The sequence below is a fragment of the Dermochelys coriacea genome, chromosome 9 (assembly GCF_009764565.3).
Source record: "Dermochelys coriacea isolate rDerCor1 chromosome 9, rDerCor1.pri.v4, whole genome shotgun sequence".
NCBI classification, from domain to species: Eukaryota; Metazoa; Chordata; order Testudines; family Dermochelyidae; genus Dermochelys; species Dermochelys coriacea.
Window position 1 is genome coordinate 36456195 of NC_050076.1, and position 19070 is coordinate 36475264.

The window sequence follows — 19070 nt, forward strand, 5'->3', positions numbered from 1 at the left end:
ACCTCTGAATTTGAGTTGCATATCCTAGATCCCTTCAAGACTGAGTAACTGACCAACCTTAATTGTCCAGAAAACTGAGATATCAGTGAGCAAGCAAATGACAAATAAAAAGTCAATATTTGGGGAACAAATGGAACATTTATGCTGTCAAGTTTTTCTGTACTATTTCATGGTGTGGAGAGCTCTTGTTTTCAGGCAACGTAATGCCATCAAAGGTGGGGAAAAAAAATCTCATTTTGGTTTAAAACAATTGTCAGTTTGAAGTGGCCTCCTTTTCCAGAAAGGAAATGATGGATCAGGCGCAACTGCTGGCAAATAAAGAAGTGGATGTTTAAGAGTCCCTCTACGGGCAGACGTTGCTGGGTAATGAATTTGGAAAAAAACCTCTTTGAATATTGCTGCTATCTCCAAATATATTCAAAATTATGCTCTATTATTCTGGTGTAAACCTTGAACAATTCCAGTGTAATGGGTGGAATTATTCCTTATTTATGCCAGCAAAATCAAGAGCAGAGTCCACTCCAGTGTCTTCAGAAGATGGTACATCCATAAACTACATCATTCTACAGAATATGCATTAACCTGACTAGAACTAAAGTGATCAGATATGAAAATAGTGCAACTGTACTATAATCTGGAGGACCTCTAGCTATAGATTATATAACCTGTATATAAAATGATCAGTAACAAGTATCACTAGATGAATTACATGAAGCATGTGCAAATGAAACTACTGAACCATGCTCAGAAAGAAATGAATTTACAAAACATATGTGCTTGTTTGTTGTTCGTTTTACTAACTAGTCTTCTATTGTGTTTTAGCAGTGTCTGCCTAAGGCTGATGTTATACAGTAGCTTAACTGATTGGAGCATTGAATGAAAAAAATGCCCTCTCATCACATCCACTATGAGAGTATGGAAAAGCGGTTAAATTTGAAATCAGCATGTATTTTCACTGTCACCAGGGAGATAAAACTAAGGGCATTTACTGTTCTACTATAAATTAACTGATATCACTATATTCTCATAGTTACTAGCAAACTAACTGCAATTCATAATGAGAATTAAGAATTTGAAAAAGGCTAACTAAAAACAGCCTTTTCCCCCCACAGTGACTGAGCTGTGCTATTGTCATGACAGCCCAGCTCTAGGACAAATGTCCTCTCTATGCTATCTATTATCTATTTCTGTCTAGCTGTCTCTCTCATGCTCATCATCATATTTGCTGAATGCCTTACAAAGATGTCTGTTCTGTGCCGTAGTATTGTCTGCAGCTTTCTATAGGCTATGCAGTTTTCTAAGGCAAGCTTAGCAGAACTTCCACTGGCTCAACAAGAGAAAGGATCCCTTTTCACTCAGCTGAGCATTTTCAAAAGCATCTAAATGACTTATGCACCTTGATCCTATTGAAATTCACACTGAGACCGAGTGAACTAGGTCATTTAGACACTTCTGAAAATGGCAGGCTGTTTTTGAACCTTGGTCTCGGACACAGTAAAGCACACAATATACACATGCACATGGGCAAATTCAGCCTTTGTATAAATGCAACTCTTCTGACTGCCGATTTACACAAGGCCTCAGTTTGGCCCACTGAATCTTGCCATTGCAAAGAGGATTTTGCAATGTAGAGAAACTGCAACACTGGGTTTTAGTGTACTCTCATATAGAACAACCAGTGGACAGCCTCAGCAGTTGGCAAAGATGACAGGACACTCTTGCATGCAACTACTGGAGTGAGAGAAAAATACAAGATATACAAAAAGTAAATTCCATCTGAGGGACAGTAAATTTAGTTCAGCTATTTGACTTGGTGAGGAAAATGCTTCTTATCAGCTCACCTGGTAGCTGGCTAGGGACTCAATGGTAATCATGTGCAAGGGGACACAGGCATGGAGAATTCATCCACCAGATGGGGGACTCTACTAGTTGTTTATATTCACTCGTCTTCCATCTGCTGATGCCATGGCTGATGTCTAATCTACCATCCATTTACACTGTTCATGATGCGTTTGCCAAACTTCCAAAATAACTTCAGCCCATCAAAGAAGGCTGCCAGATTGGCAGATTATGGATTGTAAATTGCAATAAATCACTTCTGGCTATTGCATGGGTATGGCAGTCCTTAGAAATGTTTCTGCACTTCCTAAATGCTTTCAACTGGTGTCAAAGAACAAGCAGCTTCCAGTAACCCCCAGACAGAAGTTCTGTGCTCTTTGTACAAGCCTCTCTCTTAAGGCCTTAGTTAAAAATAACCAACCCCCCCCCCCCATATTGCTGAGGATGAATGACACCTCTGGCAGGCTTCTGTGTTGACACTTAGACTTCATCAAGGCAGAATTACAATGAGAGGAGCACAATGCCAATCAAAAGGGCCAGCTGAGCTGCAACAGCAGAAGCATCAGGAAGGAGAATTATACCTACTGACCAACAGTTCATTTAAAGGGAGCTATCCCGTCTCTGTCAAAAGGACACAGGATAACCCCACAGTAACAGATTCTGCAGGTTGTCACTGAGCATTTTCTGGGGTGATTATAATGGTAGTTGAAGTGAACAAAGCATTGTTAGAACAGTTCAGCTGCATTTCACAGGGATATGCAGCCTGCAGATATAACATCTCTGAGGTCAGGGGCTGAGCCGTTCTCAAATGCTCAATGTAATCAGTTTTAAGAAAAGACCCTCAAAGCAATTTCACATTTCAGTTTCATCTCCATAGTGGTGGCTCCACCCTCCTCCTCCTTCCTGTGACAGGATAAATCATTGCCATGAATTAAGAGTGGCCAAGTGTGAGTTTTTCTCAGATAAACTTAATCATCTCTGGTTCTGGCACTCACCATTTTGTACGTAATTGCTTTCCTTCTCTTTAAGGTTCAACTACTACTAAAGTTCAACCCAACTACTATAGGAAAAGGAGTACTTGTGGCACCTTAGAGACTAACAAATTTGAGCATAAGCTGTAGCTCACGAAAGCTTATGCTCAAATAAATTTATTAGTCTCTATGGTGCCACAAGTACTCCTTTTCCTTTTGTGAATACTAACACGGCTGCTACTCGGAAACCAACTACTATAGATAGCAAGGTCCTGATTTGGATCTCTCTTATGATACACTTGTGTAAATCGGGCTCTTTAGCTGGTGGTATATTTTTAGACAGTGCTCAACTGGAAGAGGGACAGAGCCCCACTCAGGGAAAGTTCCCCATCTCTATCTCCACAACAGCTGGAGGAAGGGAGAAGAAAGTTAGTCTGCAGCTGAAAAGAATGTGTTGAAAGTGACTTTCATTTGGGTAGCAGGTTCCTCCTCCTTTCCCTTCACTGTGGCTGCTCCACAGTGGTTACTGCATCCCCAACAAGAAAAGAAGTACCGGTGGCACCTTAGAGACTAACAAATTTATTAGAGCATAAGCTTTCGTGAGCTACAGCTCACTTCATTGGATGCATTTGGTGGAAAATACAGTGGGGAGATTGATATACACACCAAATGCATCCGATGAAGTGAGCTGTAGCTCACGAAAGCTTATGCTCTAATAAATTTGTTAGTCTCTAAGGTGCCACCGGTACTCCTTTTCTTTTTGCGAATACAGACTAACACGGCTGCTACTCTGAAACCTGCATCCCCAACCTTACAGTAAAATGTAGCCCCCAGATAAAAGAAGCAGAGGCTCAGGACGTAGAAGTGAAAGGTCTCCCTCTCTTCCCCTGGACATATCATGTAGTTTTCTCCTTTCAGTCTGCATTCATAGCAACACAAAATGCCTGGCTTAAAAGCATGCTGGGGAGAAGTGGTTAGGAAATGGAATTTCAGTTCCACAAAAAATTTTGAGCCTTCAGAAGTTTTTAACTTGAACTGTGTCTTACAATCTAAAAACTTTAAATTTTTCACAGAACTGAAATTTTTCAATATTTCACTTCAGAAAGCAAGAATGCTTTGGTGTTTCTGAAATGAAATATATTCCCCAATCTCTGCTCTGGCACTCTAGCGATACCATAAAGGGGGCATAAATTACATTCATACTCACTCTAAGGCCCCTGTGTATTGCTGAGTGGTGCAAAGAGGTTTTAGTGTACATGAGACTCAGGACCATAGTATTCTCATTTAAAGCTGTTCTTTGCGCCAAAATGGTGAGAGCAGGGCTTTTTATTAAAGTCTGAGCCTCTTTCATATGAACTGCTCAGAATCTGAGATGCTCAAAGGAGAAAGCAAAACACTGTAAATTGACTGAATTACTGCCAGACAACCCCACTGGTTTCATTTTATTTGATTGAAGTCAATGGGGTAGACTGGATATAAATGAAAGCAGAATTTGACACCAAGTGCTCATTACAGAAACAAAGTTCTTTGTTATTTTCCCCCTTATTCTTCAACTATCTTTGCTGTTGGCACAGCCTTCTTGAAATTGGTTGCACAGCACAAACTCATTTTGAAAGGAACTAGATGGTTTGTTCCCCCTACCTACGTAAAATCCATTAAAAATTCAAACCTCAGATGCTAACGTTATTCACTTAGAACAGACATGAAGGAAACAATGTGGAGAAAAACTGGAAAATAGATAGAGTTGGTGTGTTTCACGTAACTGCTCACACTGAAGCCATTGGGTTTCTTCAGGTATGTTGGCAACAAGAAGAAAGCCAAGGAAAGTGTGGGCCCCTTACTGAATGAGGGAGGCAAGCTAGTGACAGAGGATGTGGAAAAAGCTAATGTACTCAATGCTTTTTTTGCCTCTGTTTTCACTAACAAGGTCAGCTCCCAGACTGCTGTGCTGGGCATCACAAAATGGGGAAGAGATGGCCAGCCCTCTGTAGAGATAGAGGTGGTTAGGGACTATTTAGAAAAGCTGGACGTGCACAAGTCCATGGGGCCGGACGAATTGCATCCGAGAGTGCTGAGGGAATTGGCGGCTGTGATTGCAGAGCCCTTGGCCATTATCTTTGAAAACTCGTGGCGAACGGGGGAAGTCCCGGATGACTGGAAAAAGGCTAATGTAGTGCCCATCTTTAAAAAAGGGAAGAAGGAGGATCCTGGGAACTACAGGCCGGTCAGCCTCACCTCAGTCCCTGGAAAAATCATGGAGCAGGTCCTCAAAGAATCAATCCTGAAGCACTTAGAGGAGAGGAAAGTGATCAGGAACAGTCAGCATGGATTCACCAAGGGAAGGTCATGCCTGACTAATCTAATCGCCTTTTATGATGAGATTACTGGTTCTGTGGATGAAGGGAAAGCAGTGGATGTATTGTTTCTTGACTTTAGCAAAGCTTTTGACACGGTCTCCCACAGCATTCTTGTCAGCAAGTTAAGGAAGTATGGGCTGGATGAATGCACTATAAGGTGGGTAGAAAGCTGGCTAGATTGTCGGGCTCAACGGGTAGTGATCAATGGCTCCATGTCTAGTTGGCAGCCGGTGTCAAGTGGAGTGCCCCAGGGGTCGGTCCTGGGGCCCGTTTTGTTCAATATCTTCATAAATGATCTGGAGGATGGTGTGGATTGCACTCTCAGCAAATGTGCGGATGATACTAAACTGGGAGGAGTGGTAGATACGCTGGAGGGGAGGGATAGGATACAGAAGGACCTAGACAAATTGGAAGATTGGGCCAAAAGAAATCTAATGAGGTTCAATAAGGATAAGTGCAGGGTCCTGCACTTAGGATGGAAGAATCCAATGCACCGCTACAGACTAGGGACCGAATGGCTCGGCAGCAGTTCTGCGGAAAAGGACCTAGGGGTGACAGTGGACGAGAAGCTGGATATGAGTCAGCAGTGTGCCCTTGTTGCCAAGAAGGCCAATGGCATTTTGGGATGTATAAGTAGGGGCATAGCGAGCAGATTGAGGGACGTGATCGTTCCCCTCTATTCGACACTGGTGAGGCCTCATCTGGAGTACTGTGTCCAGTTTTGGGCCCCACACTACAAGAAGGATGTGGATAAATTGGAAAGAGTACAGCGAAGGGCAACAAAAATGATTAGGGGTCTAGAGCACATGACTTATGAGGAGAGGCTGAGGGAGCTGGGATTGTTTAGTCTGCAGAAGAGAAGAATGAGGGGGGATTTGATAGCTGCTTTCAACTACCTGAAAGGGGGTTTCAAAGAGGATGGCTCTAGACTGTTCTCAATGGTAGCAGATGACAGAACGAGGAGTAATGGTCTCAAGTTGCAATGGGGGAGGTTTAGATTGGATATTAGGAAAAACTTTTTCACTAAGAGGGTGGTGAAACACTGGAATGCGTTACCTAGGGAGGTGGTAGAATCTCCTTCCTTAGAGGTTTTTAAGGTCAGGCTTGACAAAGCCCTGGCTAGGATGATTTAACTGGGACTTGGTCCTGCTTTGAGCAGGGGGTTGGACTAGATGACCTTCTGGGGTCCCTTCCAACCCTGATATTCTATGATTCTATGATTCATTGGCATGGCCTTGAATAGGAATAACCCTGCATATGACATCTGGGACAGATCCATTGAAGACAATGGAGCTATGACAATTTACATTATCTGAAGATGTGTCTCCTGGTGCTTCAGGTCATAACAATGCCTTGCCCCCACTTCAGAAGTCCCACATACTGTGCAGATACCAAGTATGAAAGCTGTGGTATTAGCAGATACCAAGTATGAAGGCTGTGGTATTAGCAGATACCAAGTATGAAGGCTTTGCAATGACAGCTACAGCAATGATCCAGCTTCTCTTCTGGCAAGCAAGATTCCACAGATTAAGAAGCTTTGCCTTATAAGGTGCTTCCTGTGAAGCACCAAGTGCCCTCAGCTCCCTCTGAATTCAGTCAGCCCAATACAGGAACTGCTTCACAGATTTAGGTCCTAAAGCTGTGAGAGGAAAAAGGAAACTAGCTGTTGCACAATATTTAAAACCTGGCTCGTTCTGCTGATACTGAAAAATGAAGCTCTCATTTAATAAGAACTCAACTATGCCATTTAGGCATAGCCCATAGTAAAGGGTGGTACAGAGCAGCCCCACTGCTGAGGGAAACTCAGGTCTCCTAGCACCTAATGTGATTGATTTCCACCGTGAGTTGATGGTGCTCAACACCTCGCTTGAGATGCCAAGTATCTTGCAGGATCAGGCTATGATTGCGGGCCAGATTTTGCCATCTTACTTGCATTGGGTAACATCACTGTCATCAACAGGAATATTGGTAATGAAATCTTGGGCAATTTTTGAAAAAAACTCCCTCTTTACTCCCTATAGTTATGTCACTATAGACTTCTGTTTCCATAGTAATTGAGAGAGTTTTTAAAAACAAAAACAAACAAAACCCAAATCCTTCCTTATAGTACATTATTGTGAGCAGTGAGAGACTCCAAATACTGGGGAAACCCAGCAGATTTTCTGTGCCCTTCTTTTTCTGTTCAGAATGTCTTTCTTCATCTATTTACTGCTGCAGTTCCAGAGGTCATTATGCTGCCTGTCACCAGCTAGCACCTGATCCTGCACAGCTTTGATCTGGTGATTACTCCTAATTTACACAAGTAATATATAACAATAACACTTATCTCCTTATGTAGCATTTATCATTAGTAGATGTTAAACTGCTTTATAAAAGGAGGGCAGTATCATTATCCCCATTTTACAGATAGGGAAAATGAGGCAGAGAAAAGGGACAAAATTTGGCCAAGATCAACCAATGGGCCAGTGGCAGAGCCAGAGCCAGAAATAGAATCTGGGTCTCCTAAGTCCTGCTCTAATGCTCTAACCACTAGGCCATTAACTACAATGGGACTAATTACTTGCGTAGAGTAAGGGTTTGAATGTAAATAGAATCCTATACTTGCTGTCAAGATCACTCATCTCAGCTTTGAAGACAAACCAATAAATAATTCAGAGCAATGGATCAATATTTGTGACTTCTGTATTTTTGTTTTTAAAAGCCCACATGTAAGAACATAAACTAGTTCCATAGGGGTGCTTAGGCTTGAGGTATTGTCATTACTGGCAGTTTTAGAGTAAACTTCATTGTTGTTTTAGTGTTTTCTTGGAGCCCGTGATTCCCTGACTGAGGGACTTGTTGCTGCTGTTGTAATATTTATTCACCCTAAGTAATAAAACCCAAACGTTTCAAAACTTCCATTGTAATAAACATAAATCTAATTCAGTCAAACTGTCCCTACAGAGGAAACAGTTAATCAGATGTGGGTTTTCTGCACTTGGGGCAGAATCAAATACAGCAAAGAGCAGGACCTATATACAGGCCCAGATACTGTATTCTCAGGGAAATGACAATGGGCCAAGTCCTTCCATGGGTGTGGCAGGAAGGAGGATGCTAGGAGCCTTCCTCTTCTTGCAAGGCCCACCTTAGGACAGGAGAGGAAAGATTATCTTGCAGTTAAGGCACTGTAGTGAGTCATGTAAGCCCCAGATCCACAAACTTCCGTGGAAGTTAAAACCTAAATACCTTTGCAGCTGTGGGCCTGAGTATCTCTGCAAGCTGCCTCTTAACCTGCAAAGCAGTGATGGCTATTTCCTTTCTCTCCTGCTTTGTCTGCCCTGTCTATTTAGATTGTAATCTCTCCAAGGCAGGGACTGTGTCTTTTGCTATACAGTGCTTAGCAGAATGGGGCCCTGGTCTCAGCAGGGGCCTCTAGATGCTATTGGAAAATAAATAATAATATATAAATAATGACGAAGGGCCAGGTTCAACTGCATTCTAAGGCTGCATCTACACCGTGAGCTGGGGTGGGATTCCCCGGCTCGTGTACACATTCTCACGCTAGCACAAGTACAGATAGCACTGTAGATGGAGTAGCACAGGTAGTAGCAGCAGAGGCATTGCTGAGCCATTGTAGAGTACAGACGGAGACGTTTCAGGCGGGTTTGTACTCAGCATGGCTCAGGCCTGCTTCTGCTCCTGCGGCTAAGTGGCTATTTATACTCATGCTGGCTCAATGAGTATGCAAGTGTGAGTGTGCGCTCATGAACAGGGATATCATGCCAAGTGTAGCTGTAGCCAAAGCAGCACAGGGACTGCTCCCCCCCTATGCCCTTGGTGTGGGGGAGGGCAGGGGGAAGGACAAGTTAGTCTGGGGAGTGGTCTTGCTCCCCACTCTGCACTAGCACACAAAGTGGTACTGGCTTGGTACTGGTATGGGGTGCCAGCAGCACCTGGTGTTCCACCTGTGCCCTTTGGAGAGCTGGAGGGATTCTACATAGCACAATTCCTCTCTGAGCTCCACCAATTCTACCTCCCCTCCCTGCCCACACACACCCTGAACATAGAGCCATACATTAGTGGCACACTTAAGCCTAGTGTAGGATGCATGCAGTTTTGTTTTTATTTTTCTATTAATCCTCTCATAAATTGGAATTACTCAAGTGTAACTTACATGCTAACCAGTTGAGTAATATTTATTGAAAAAATATTATTCGTGATCATCTCCAAAAGGTGTTACCAATAAAGCTGTGACAAGAATTATAACATCGTATCAAGGAATGGACACAAAATTATGGTCTTTAGTTTGTTTGTTGACAACAAAGAGGTCAAATGTATTGTCATCCAGATTTTGGCCTCTCTTGCAATCCTGTGCAAGTCCACAGAACGGATACCGAGTTAGAATTTGAACTTGTGTATTCCAGCTCACATGCCTGTAGTTCAAAGCAGTGACCGTTACAATTGTCAAGGTATGAACAGTAATGAAGAACCACCACCACATGTAGATAATACAGACAATGATGGAGAACAGAAGATTCTTTGGGAACTTTTGTGGCAAATGGAGCCACTAGTGACAACAGAATAATGGCCTCCCACAAAGTAGTGTCTCAACACCTACATTATTCAACATCTACACAAATGACCAGCCAAGCTGCTCTGGTACAAGATGATTTATCTACACAAAGAATGGGGAATAGTAGCAAGTAGGTGAATGTACTTAACACCTTATATGAGTACTATGCAGCAAACCATCAGTGCATTCCATCTCAAAAACCAAGAGGCCAAATGTGAACTCAACATCAGCTGGCTTGGAACGAAAATTACTCATTCCTGTATACCTTGGCATCACTCTCAAACACACAGTCTTTTAGAACCCACTTCGAGAAAACGAAAGCCAAAGTTAGCATACAAACCAATATTCGCAGCAAGTGCATCAAACTGGGGTGCAGACCCATCCACTGTGTGATCAACTGGCACATTTTTACTCCTTTGATGAATACACAAATGCAGCATGGGCACAGTCCCCTCATGCAAAGAAGCTAGACCCTGCACACAATACTGCCTGCTGATATATTACAGGATGCCATTAGCCTACTGTGACAAGATCGGGCCAGATGGCTACAGGAGAGTGATAGAAGGCAGATATATTAGCCTCAGGTTAAGTAGGTCCCTTTCCCCTGGGTAAGGTAACAGGGAAGGTTCCAGATCAATCAGGAACATTCTGGAGACAATTAAGTCAGACAGGCTGATTAGAACACCTGCAGCCAGTCAAGAAGCTGCTAGAATCAATTCAGGCAGGCTAATCAGGGCACCTGGGTTTAAAAAGGAGCTCATTTCAGTTTGTGGTGTGCGTGCAAGAAGTTGAGAGCCAGAGGCGCAAGAAGCTGAGAGTGAGACGGTGTATAAATTTGTTAGTCTCTAAGGTGCCACAAGTACTCCTTTTCTTTTTTGCGAATACAGACTAACATGGCTACTACTCTGAAATACTGGAAGACTGAGAAGTACAAGCATTATCAGACATCAGGAGGAAGGTCCTGTGGTGAGGATAAAGAAGGTGTTGGGAAGAGGCCATGGGGAAGAAGCCCAGGGAGTTGTAGCTGTCATGCAGCTGTTACAGGAGCCACTGTAGACAGCTGCAATCCACAGGGCCCTGGGCTAGAACCTGGAGTAGAGGACGGGCCCAGGTTCCCCCCACCCCTCCATCCCCCCAACTCCCTACTTGATACTGGAGGAGTTGAACTGGACGGTGGGTTCCACCAGAGGGGAATGTCTCTGGCCTGTTCCCCGATCCACTAGGTGGATCAGCAGAGACTGCGGGGATTGTTCTTCTTCCTTTCCCCAAGCTAGCCAGTGAGGAGGCTAACTGAGTGAACGGCAGATTTGAGCCACGAAAGTGGCCAAACTGAGGGCTGCCGTGAACCTCTGAGGTGAGAAAATCCACCAATAAGCACAGGACCCACCAAGGCAGAGGAGGAACTTTGTCACACTACCCAAATCAACAGCCTCTACGTCCGTGAAGGTATTGCTCCTCTGGATATATTCTAGGAGGTTACAGTAGGGTTGAGCACACAAAGCTAATGTACAGATCTAAGATATCCACTATATGACACTGGCTCCAAGTCAACTGAAGTCACAACAAAGTTATCTTGCCATTGTTAAACCCCTAACATTGTCACCCAAACAGACAAGTGTTCAGTTATGGCAAACAAAAGTGGAGAACGACTTGTAAGCCTCTTTGCTCCAGCTCCCAGCAGTCGAGGACCTATCTGGTGCAGATCAGCCCTGGATTAAATGGTCCTAATCAATGCCATAGTCTAATGGCCTAATCAAGGCTAGTCTAGAGATGCAATGATCAAGTGGGGCTACATCTGGCCCCTGGATCTGTGACTGCAGCAGAAACATGAAGCATCTCCTGCAGTAACAGTTGCTTGCGCATAAATGCTCTTCCAGTGACCTGGCAGAATGCAATGATCAGGCAATCACATGTGCACAGACATGGTGGGAAGCAGTTTGAGGACAAGACAAGAAGAAGAAGAATCAGTAAAACAAACACCAAGTTATTTTGGGGTTTGCATCTGCATTTTTTTTAAAGTCCCATTCTGGCTCATTATGACCTCGTGGAGATGAGGATATGTTCTATTTAGCTGTTGCTAGTGTGCATGTTATCTCAACATAGCACTAGTGTGCATGTTATCTCAACATAGCACTGTTTGCTTTATTTACAGCATGCTTATAAATTGAAAAGCATGAAGTGCCAAACACAGTTGCAGCATGTCAGGCATATGTTGCTTGATGTCACCCAGCGTTAATCTGTGTGGATGATATGAAAGTGTATCAACCAAGAGGATTATGTTCAAACAGCGATTAGATACAAATTAGTGATAAACTGGAGAATGGTCAGATTTACTAGGAACCTGGCACAAAGTCTCTTAAGGCTCATTTTGACTGAGCCCCCTCAACTCTCACTGAATTCAGTGTGAGTTGAGGGTGCTCAGCACTTTGCCTTATCAAGTCTTTAGGAAGAAAATGCTTTCAAGTTCCTGCTCCATTCAATTCAATGAGAGTTTTGCCATTAGCTTTAATGGGAGTAGAATTAGAGCTTAATTGAACAAGAAGGTAAGGGAAAAGTTATCAGGATAGAAATCTAATTTATTTTCTATAGAATAATGAATGCAGCTGTGTTCTGTTCTCTTTCCTGTAGCTCCACATTAGTTTTACAGGACATAGGTATTACAATGGAGAAGCTCTAAAGATGTGTGGGATTTAATATTCTGACCTGATCCCGCAAACCCTTATTCGAGTAGTACCATTGCCTTCAACATTTTCAGGTCAGTTCTAGCAATGAGGTAATGGAAACTGAAGTTCTGTTTTTCTAGTGGCTTTTAATGCTTTAGAGAGACATCCAGTAGACTAAAATAATCCAAGATCTGGTTTTATCACAGAATTTCAGCTCATGGCTAGTGGAAATACTATGAGAAGGCCCATTATTATGTCTCCCTGCAGAGCAAACAACTCAATGAAAAGGCATCTGCTATGTGTACCTATACATTAGGTTAAACATGATGTAATTTAGGTGTAATAAATTCATTTATGGATATTGCAGGCAGGCTGTATTTCTCATTCATGCTCTTTTTGCATGTGGAAAAGGAGTACCGGTGGCACCTTAGAGACTAACAAATTTATTAGAGCATAAGCTTTCGTGAGCTACAGCTCACTTCATCGGATGCATTTGGTGGAAAAAACAGAGGAGAGATTTATATACACACACACACAGAGAACATGAAACAATGGGTTTATCATACATACTGTAAGGAGAGTGATCACTTAAGATAAGCCATCACCAGCAGCGGGAGGGGGGGGGGGAAAGGAGGAAAACCTTTCATGGTGACAAGCAAGGTAGGCTAATTCCAGCAGTTAACAAGAATATCAGAAAAAAGAAAAGGAGTACTTGTGGCACCTTAGAGACTAACAAATTTATTAGAGCATAAGCTTTCGTGAGCTACAGCTCACTTCATCGGATGCATTTGAAGTGAGCTGTAGCTCACGAAAGCTTATGCTCTAATAAATTTGTTAGTCTCTAAGGTGCCACAAGTACTCCTTTTCTTTTTGCGAATACAGACTAACACGGCTGCTACTCTGAAACCTAAGAATATCAGAGGAACAGTGGGGGGTGGGGTGGGAGGGAGAAATACCAGGGGGAAATAGTTTTACTTTGTGTAATGACTCATCCATTCCCATGTAATGAGTCATTACACAAAGTAAAACTATTTCCCCCTGGTATTTCTCCCTCCCACCCCACCCCCCACTGTTCCTCTGATATTCTTGTTAACTGCTGGAATTAGCCTACCTTGCTTGTCACCATGAAAGGGTTTTCCTCCTTCCCCCCCCCCCGCTGCTGGTGATGGCTTATCTTAAGTGATCACTCTCCTTACAGTAAGAAAAGGAGTACTTGTGGCACCTTAGAGACTAACAAATTTATTAGAGCATAAGCTTTCGTGAGCTACAGCTCACTTCATCGGATGCATTTCGTGTAGCTCACGAAAGCTTATGCTCTAATAAATTTGTTAGTCTCTAAGGTGCCACAAGTACTCCTTTTCTTTTTGCGAATACAGACTAACACGGCTGCTACTCTGAAACCTGTGTTTTTGCATGTGGAATGTCAGCCCAAGTAAATGATCAATGTCCACACACAAAATAGAAATGTGAAAATTAAAAAAGGCCATTAAGCACACAAATCCTAGTGCAGGCTCATCTGTCATAGCTACAGTACTAATCATCAGTTCCCCAGCACAGAATAATTCCCTAGCTGGCAACTAGATTGTCATGTCATTTAATACTGCATGGTCTATTCTCCATTCAGTGCTTGTAACTTCCATTAATATCAATAAGTATGCATATGTGCCTTGAGTGGTAGAAGATACCCCTGTATGGATTCAAAACTTGTTTACAAATTCCTCAGGAAAATCACATTGTGCTCATTGTTCTTGGCAGAAAGCTATTACAGCTGCATTGGAACCTCTGCTTTTGTTCCGCTTTTTTCTGATCAGAGGGACCAGACAATACAGCAGAGCAGATAGAAGGTGGCGTGGAATGCCGAGAAAAACAATTCAGCTCTGGGAGTCTGCCAGCGGAAAGTGGGGTTGAGGCAGAAAGGTGGCTACTGAAACTGCAGATCCAAACCTGCAGTGGCAACCTCAGCTAAAAATAAGCAAAGCTTTGTGTCTCAACCACCATGACGGCATATCTTAGAGCTAACCGAGTGGTTAGACTGAGCTCTTTGCTGTTAGTTCCTGTTAGAATCCAGGCAATTGGGAGCAAGCAACCGTTGCAGCTTAAGGGCCAAACTGTGGCTGTCTTCTGCATGGGCAAATACACTCAGAGTTACAGGGAGATGTTCCTTGTTCCCACCAGCAAAATCAGGCAGGACCTAATCCTGCTGTTTACAATCCCTGAATGAAAGGGTAATGTGGCTTTCTGGCCTGACGACTGGAGCTGGGGGAAATACATGCTGCATTTTGTTTTTTAAAGCAGTGACTGCATTTTTCTAGCACCACTGAAGGCACTGTGTCTACCACTGCCCTATTTAGGCATATTGGGGGAGATTTTCAATGGCACAGATGTTAGTTAGGGAATCAACTCCCATTAATTTTCAGTGGGAGTTGGGCACCTAACTGCCATCTAAAAAATCTCCCCCTTTGTCTCCAATCACTCCCATTTAGGTGCTACACCTTCGCATCACAGTTGTTGCTTGGGAAGAGCTGTAATTTAGCTATAAGTAGTTTAAGGGTAGTTCAGCATAGCAGCAGGGTGAGGATCCTGCAAAATAATATCCGAAAAAGCTACTTAGGTATATGGAGTGAATACTTATTGAGGGCCAAGTGCTGTCCTGATTTATATCCATACAACAAGACTCTATAGGGTTACACAAGGAGTAGTCAGGGAAGAACACTGCCCTTGAAATATGAAGCAACAGCCAGGGAAAGAGGGAATGGGAAAAAATGTATTACATAATAACGATCTTCTGACATATTTCTTCCATTAACAGGCACACAGCTAGGATGGAAAAAGCTGGTTATAAGCCAGGAAACATCATTCTTTAAATAAATTATTAGCCTTTCCAATGTAGGAAACAAAAGGAATTGAGAACTGCATAAAGCTATTGAAAGCTCTAAATCCATTTCAGTCCAACTTCTGTTTAGCTCATGTGGCAACAGTGCAAGCTCATAGGAGGTGGTTAGCAGCTTGGGTAGGTAGGTACCTGGGAATTTATGAGAGGCACTGCCTTTTGAACAACTCCAATTACAGTATTAATTGCCTTTTTCCAAAGCTACATATCCTCCACAAGTTGACTGCTTGTAGAGGTTACTGAGCAGAAGAAATGCTTTTATCAGACAGAATTACAGAGCACCAGGGTAGATGCCTCACATTCAGGTAAACACACACACACACACACACTTACTTAAATGGTCACCATAAGTGAGGATTTTCAGGAGTGACCTGTCTCTGCATCTTTTAAAATCTAATTTGCTTTTCACTGGTTTTATGATTTAATTGTTTGTATTGCAGCAGTGCCAAGGACCCCCCAGCTATGGACAAACACAGAAGAAAGAGAGGGTTCCTGTCCCTAAGAGCTTACACAGTCACTCTTTATTCTGTTCTATTCCCTTCTGTATTTCTTTAAACCTGGGCAGTAAAAATACATCAGTCAGTTTCACTCCTCTTTATATTTGTTATGTGCCATTCAAGACAAAAAGCAAGATAATGTCCCCACCCTGAAGGAGCTTACTTTCTAAAATATCTCTTTCAGGTTGCCAAGCTGTAGGGCAATGATATAATATGGGATGCAAAACAGCTGTTTCTATTGGAAGTTTAAATCTCCATGGAAAGACAGCCTTAGATTTTCTAAAAACTGGGTTTTATAAATCCAAACATGTGGAACAAATGTCACCTGATGAAGGCCCTTTAATTAGTAAGGGGTAGAGGAGGGGCGGAGAGAAGAAGGAATAATATAGCCTGTTAGTGTACACAGAGATATAGAAACATATCAATCAAATTAAAGAGAGGTCACAGGAATTTCTCTGTCTTAGAAATTGCTCCTTAAATCACAGACAAATTGAATATGCTGTGATACAACACACACTGGAGCATTATCACATTGCTATATAATGAGGTTGGGCTAATGCGTGTCAGCACAAGTTAAAAAGATTTTTACACTATAGCAAATTTGGAAACAGAACCTTTATACAAAAAGCAATTTAAGGAGCGACTGCCTTTCTGTTTCCAATGCTATTTATATGTTTTAAACAAGGAAGGACTTGCTAACTCCCAGTCAAGTTTCTCCTATTTACTGTCAGAGTCGTATTTAAAAATTTATTGCTATGGAAATTATTGTAATGTGACAGATTCAATATTTTGACTTCACCAGAATCAGGAAGCAGAAGAGAAAGTGGTTCACGAGACAGAAGCCACATCATTTTTTTCAAAATGGATCATTATAGAATAGAATAAAAAGAAAACACACATTGTATTAAAGATGATGTTGACAAATCTTTCCAATGATTGCCTGGGAACTTAAATTAATTTTCTTCCAAATTAGCCAGTGGGCCAGATTATAGACAAAAGAGTTGGAATTATCATGAGTTGCCATTAAAGTATACCTGCAACATTTTTGTGAAACATCTTTGCAAAATATCCTATATGTGTTTATAGAAAACAACAGCTTTGTTTCATAATTTTCCATAGTTGAATCTCCCCAATCCAATAGCACAAAAAGCTGAAAGGTCACTTGATAATCAGACCTGTCAGTGATACAAGGCTGACTATTGTCTTTTTTGGGCCTTGGGCCAGTGAAATACTGTGGGGATAAATTCTGGAGGAAATGAAGGAAAATTGTGGCAAACAGCGTAGTTTTTTAAATGGCAGCAGTTTAAAGATTGGGTTTGGAGTGTTAGAAGTTGGATTTGGATCTATGGGAAGAGTGACATAATGAAATATGCATGATAAGTTCCATTTTCAGATTATTTTACCTACCAACACATGTGAGATATAAATCTATGCTCTAATTCAATCTCTGTCTATAAATAGCCAGTTGAGCTAGGAGCTTTGAAATTTTTTTTATTGCCTTTTTAAAATCTGATTGGTTAAAAAAAGGGTTATAGCATGAGCAAACCCAACAAGTATTTCTGAGCACAACCCAGCCCCAATGGACACAGGCACGGAGAGCAATATACCACACCAAGTGTCATAACTAACATGTAATGTGGAGAGTGAGAGTAGACCAGCACTGACCAAAAATAATCTGTGTCATTCTGACCCCAAGGAATCCTTTTTACATCTCACACTAGGAAGCAGAACTAGATTCATAGATTCATAGATACTAAGGTCAGAAGGGACCATTCTGATCATCTAGTTCGACCTCCTGCACAGCGCAGGCCACAGAATCTCACCCACCCACTCCTATGAAAAACCTCACCCATGTCTGAGCTATTGAAGTCCTTAAATCATGGTTCAAAGACTTCAAGGAGCAGAGAAGCCTCCCTCAAGTCAACCATGCTCCATGCTACAGAGGAAGGCGAAAAACCTCCAGGGCCTCTCCAATCTGCCCTGGAGGAAAATTCCTTCCCGACCCCAAATATGGCAATCAACTAGCTTGATGTCTCCCAGTAGGGAGCACAGCTAGTTCTCCTGCTCCACTAAAGACAATTCTAGCCTGGAGGGGATAACTAATAACTTGTCCCCTCCTAAACAGTTTTTGGTGGAGAAGGAAGGACTTCGTACCCTGCCTCCTTTTCACTATTTCTGCTGAGGGGTTGGGGTGGAAAGAGAGGGCACAGGTTTTGCCCTAAATTGGGAAGATCGGGGAAAGGCAAGAATCCTTCTAGGTTTATTAATCTAATAATGGTTTGTCAAGATTCCTTCCCCACTCTGAACTCTAGGGTATAGATGTGGGGACCAGCATGAAAGACCCCCTAAGCTTATTCTTACCAGCTTAGGTTAAAACTTCCCCAAGGTACAAACTTTTTACCTTTTGTCCTTGAACCTTTATGCTGCCACCACCAAAGTATCTAACAAAAATAACAAGGGAAGTGCCCACTTGGAAACATCTCCCCCACAAAATATCCCCCCAAGCCTTATACCCCCTTTCCTGGGGAAGGCTTGATAAAAATCCTCACCAATTTGCATAGGTGAACACAGACCCAAACCCTTGGATCTTAAGAACAATGAAAAAGCAATCAGGTTCTTAAAACAGAATTTTAATTAAAGAAAAAGTAAAAGAAAAACCTCTGTGAAATCAGGAAGGTAAATACCTTACAGGGTAATAAGATTCAAAACATAGAGAATCCCTCTAGGCAAAACCTTAAGTTACAAAAAGACACAAACACAGGAATATACATTCCTTTCAGCACTACGTATTTTATCAGCCATTTAAACAAAACAGAATCTAACGCATATCTAACTAGATTGCTTACTAACTCTTTACAGGAGTTCTGTCCTGCATTCCTGCTCTGGTCCCGGCAAAAGCATTACACAGACAGAGAGGACCCTTTGTCCCCGTCCCCCGCCGCCCCAGCCTTGAAAGTATCTTGTCTCCTTATTGGTCATTTTGGTCAGGTGCCAGCGAGGTTATCTTAGTTTCTTAACCCTTTACAGGTGAAAGGGTTTTTCCTCTGGCCAGGAGTGATTTAAAGGTGTTTACCCTTCCCTTTATATTTATGACATGGTTGTTTTACCATTCCTTACAAAAGCCAATATGGCCTCTGGGCAATGTACACCACCTCTGCAACTATTTTTGCCTTTAGGCAATATTTTACTGCTATAGTTCTGAGAGAGAGAGACTTTACTTTTGTAAGTACTCTCGTAATGTAACTTTGTCTAGGAAAACGGTACTGGCATAGTTACATAAACTACAGGTAATACATTTGCA

At 42.3% G+C, this 19070-nt stretch overlaps 1 protein-coding gene across 2 annotated transcripts in view; it reads right to left on the minus strand.

The window, feature by feature from the left end:
- Positions 1-19070, minus strand: part of NYAP2 (neuronal tyrosine-phosphorylated phosphoinositide-3-kinase adaptor 2) — a 209813-nt gene that overhangs the window by 98605 nt on the left and 92138 nt on the right. The window lies entirely within an intron of this gene.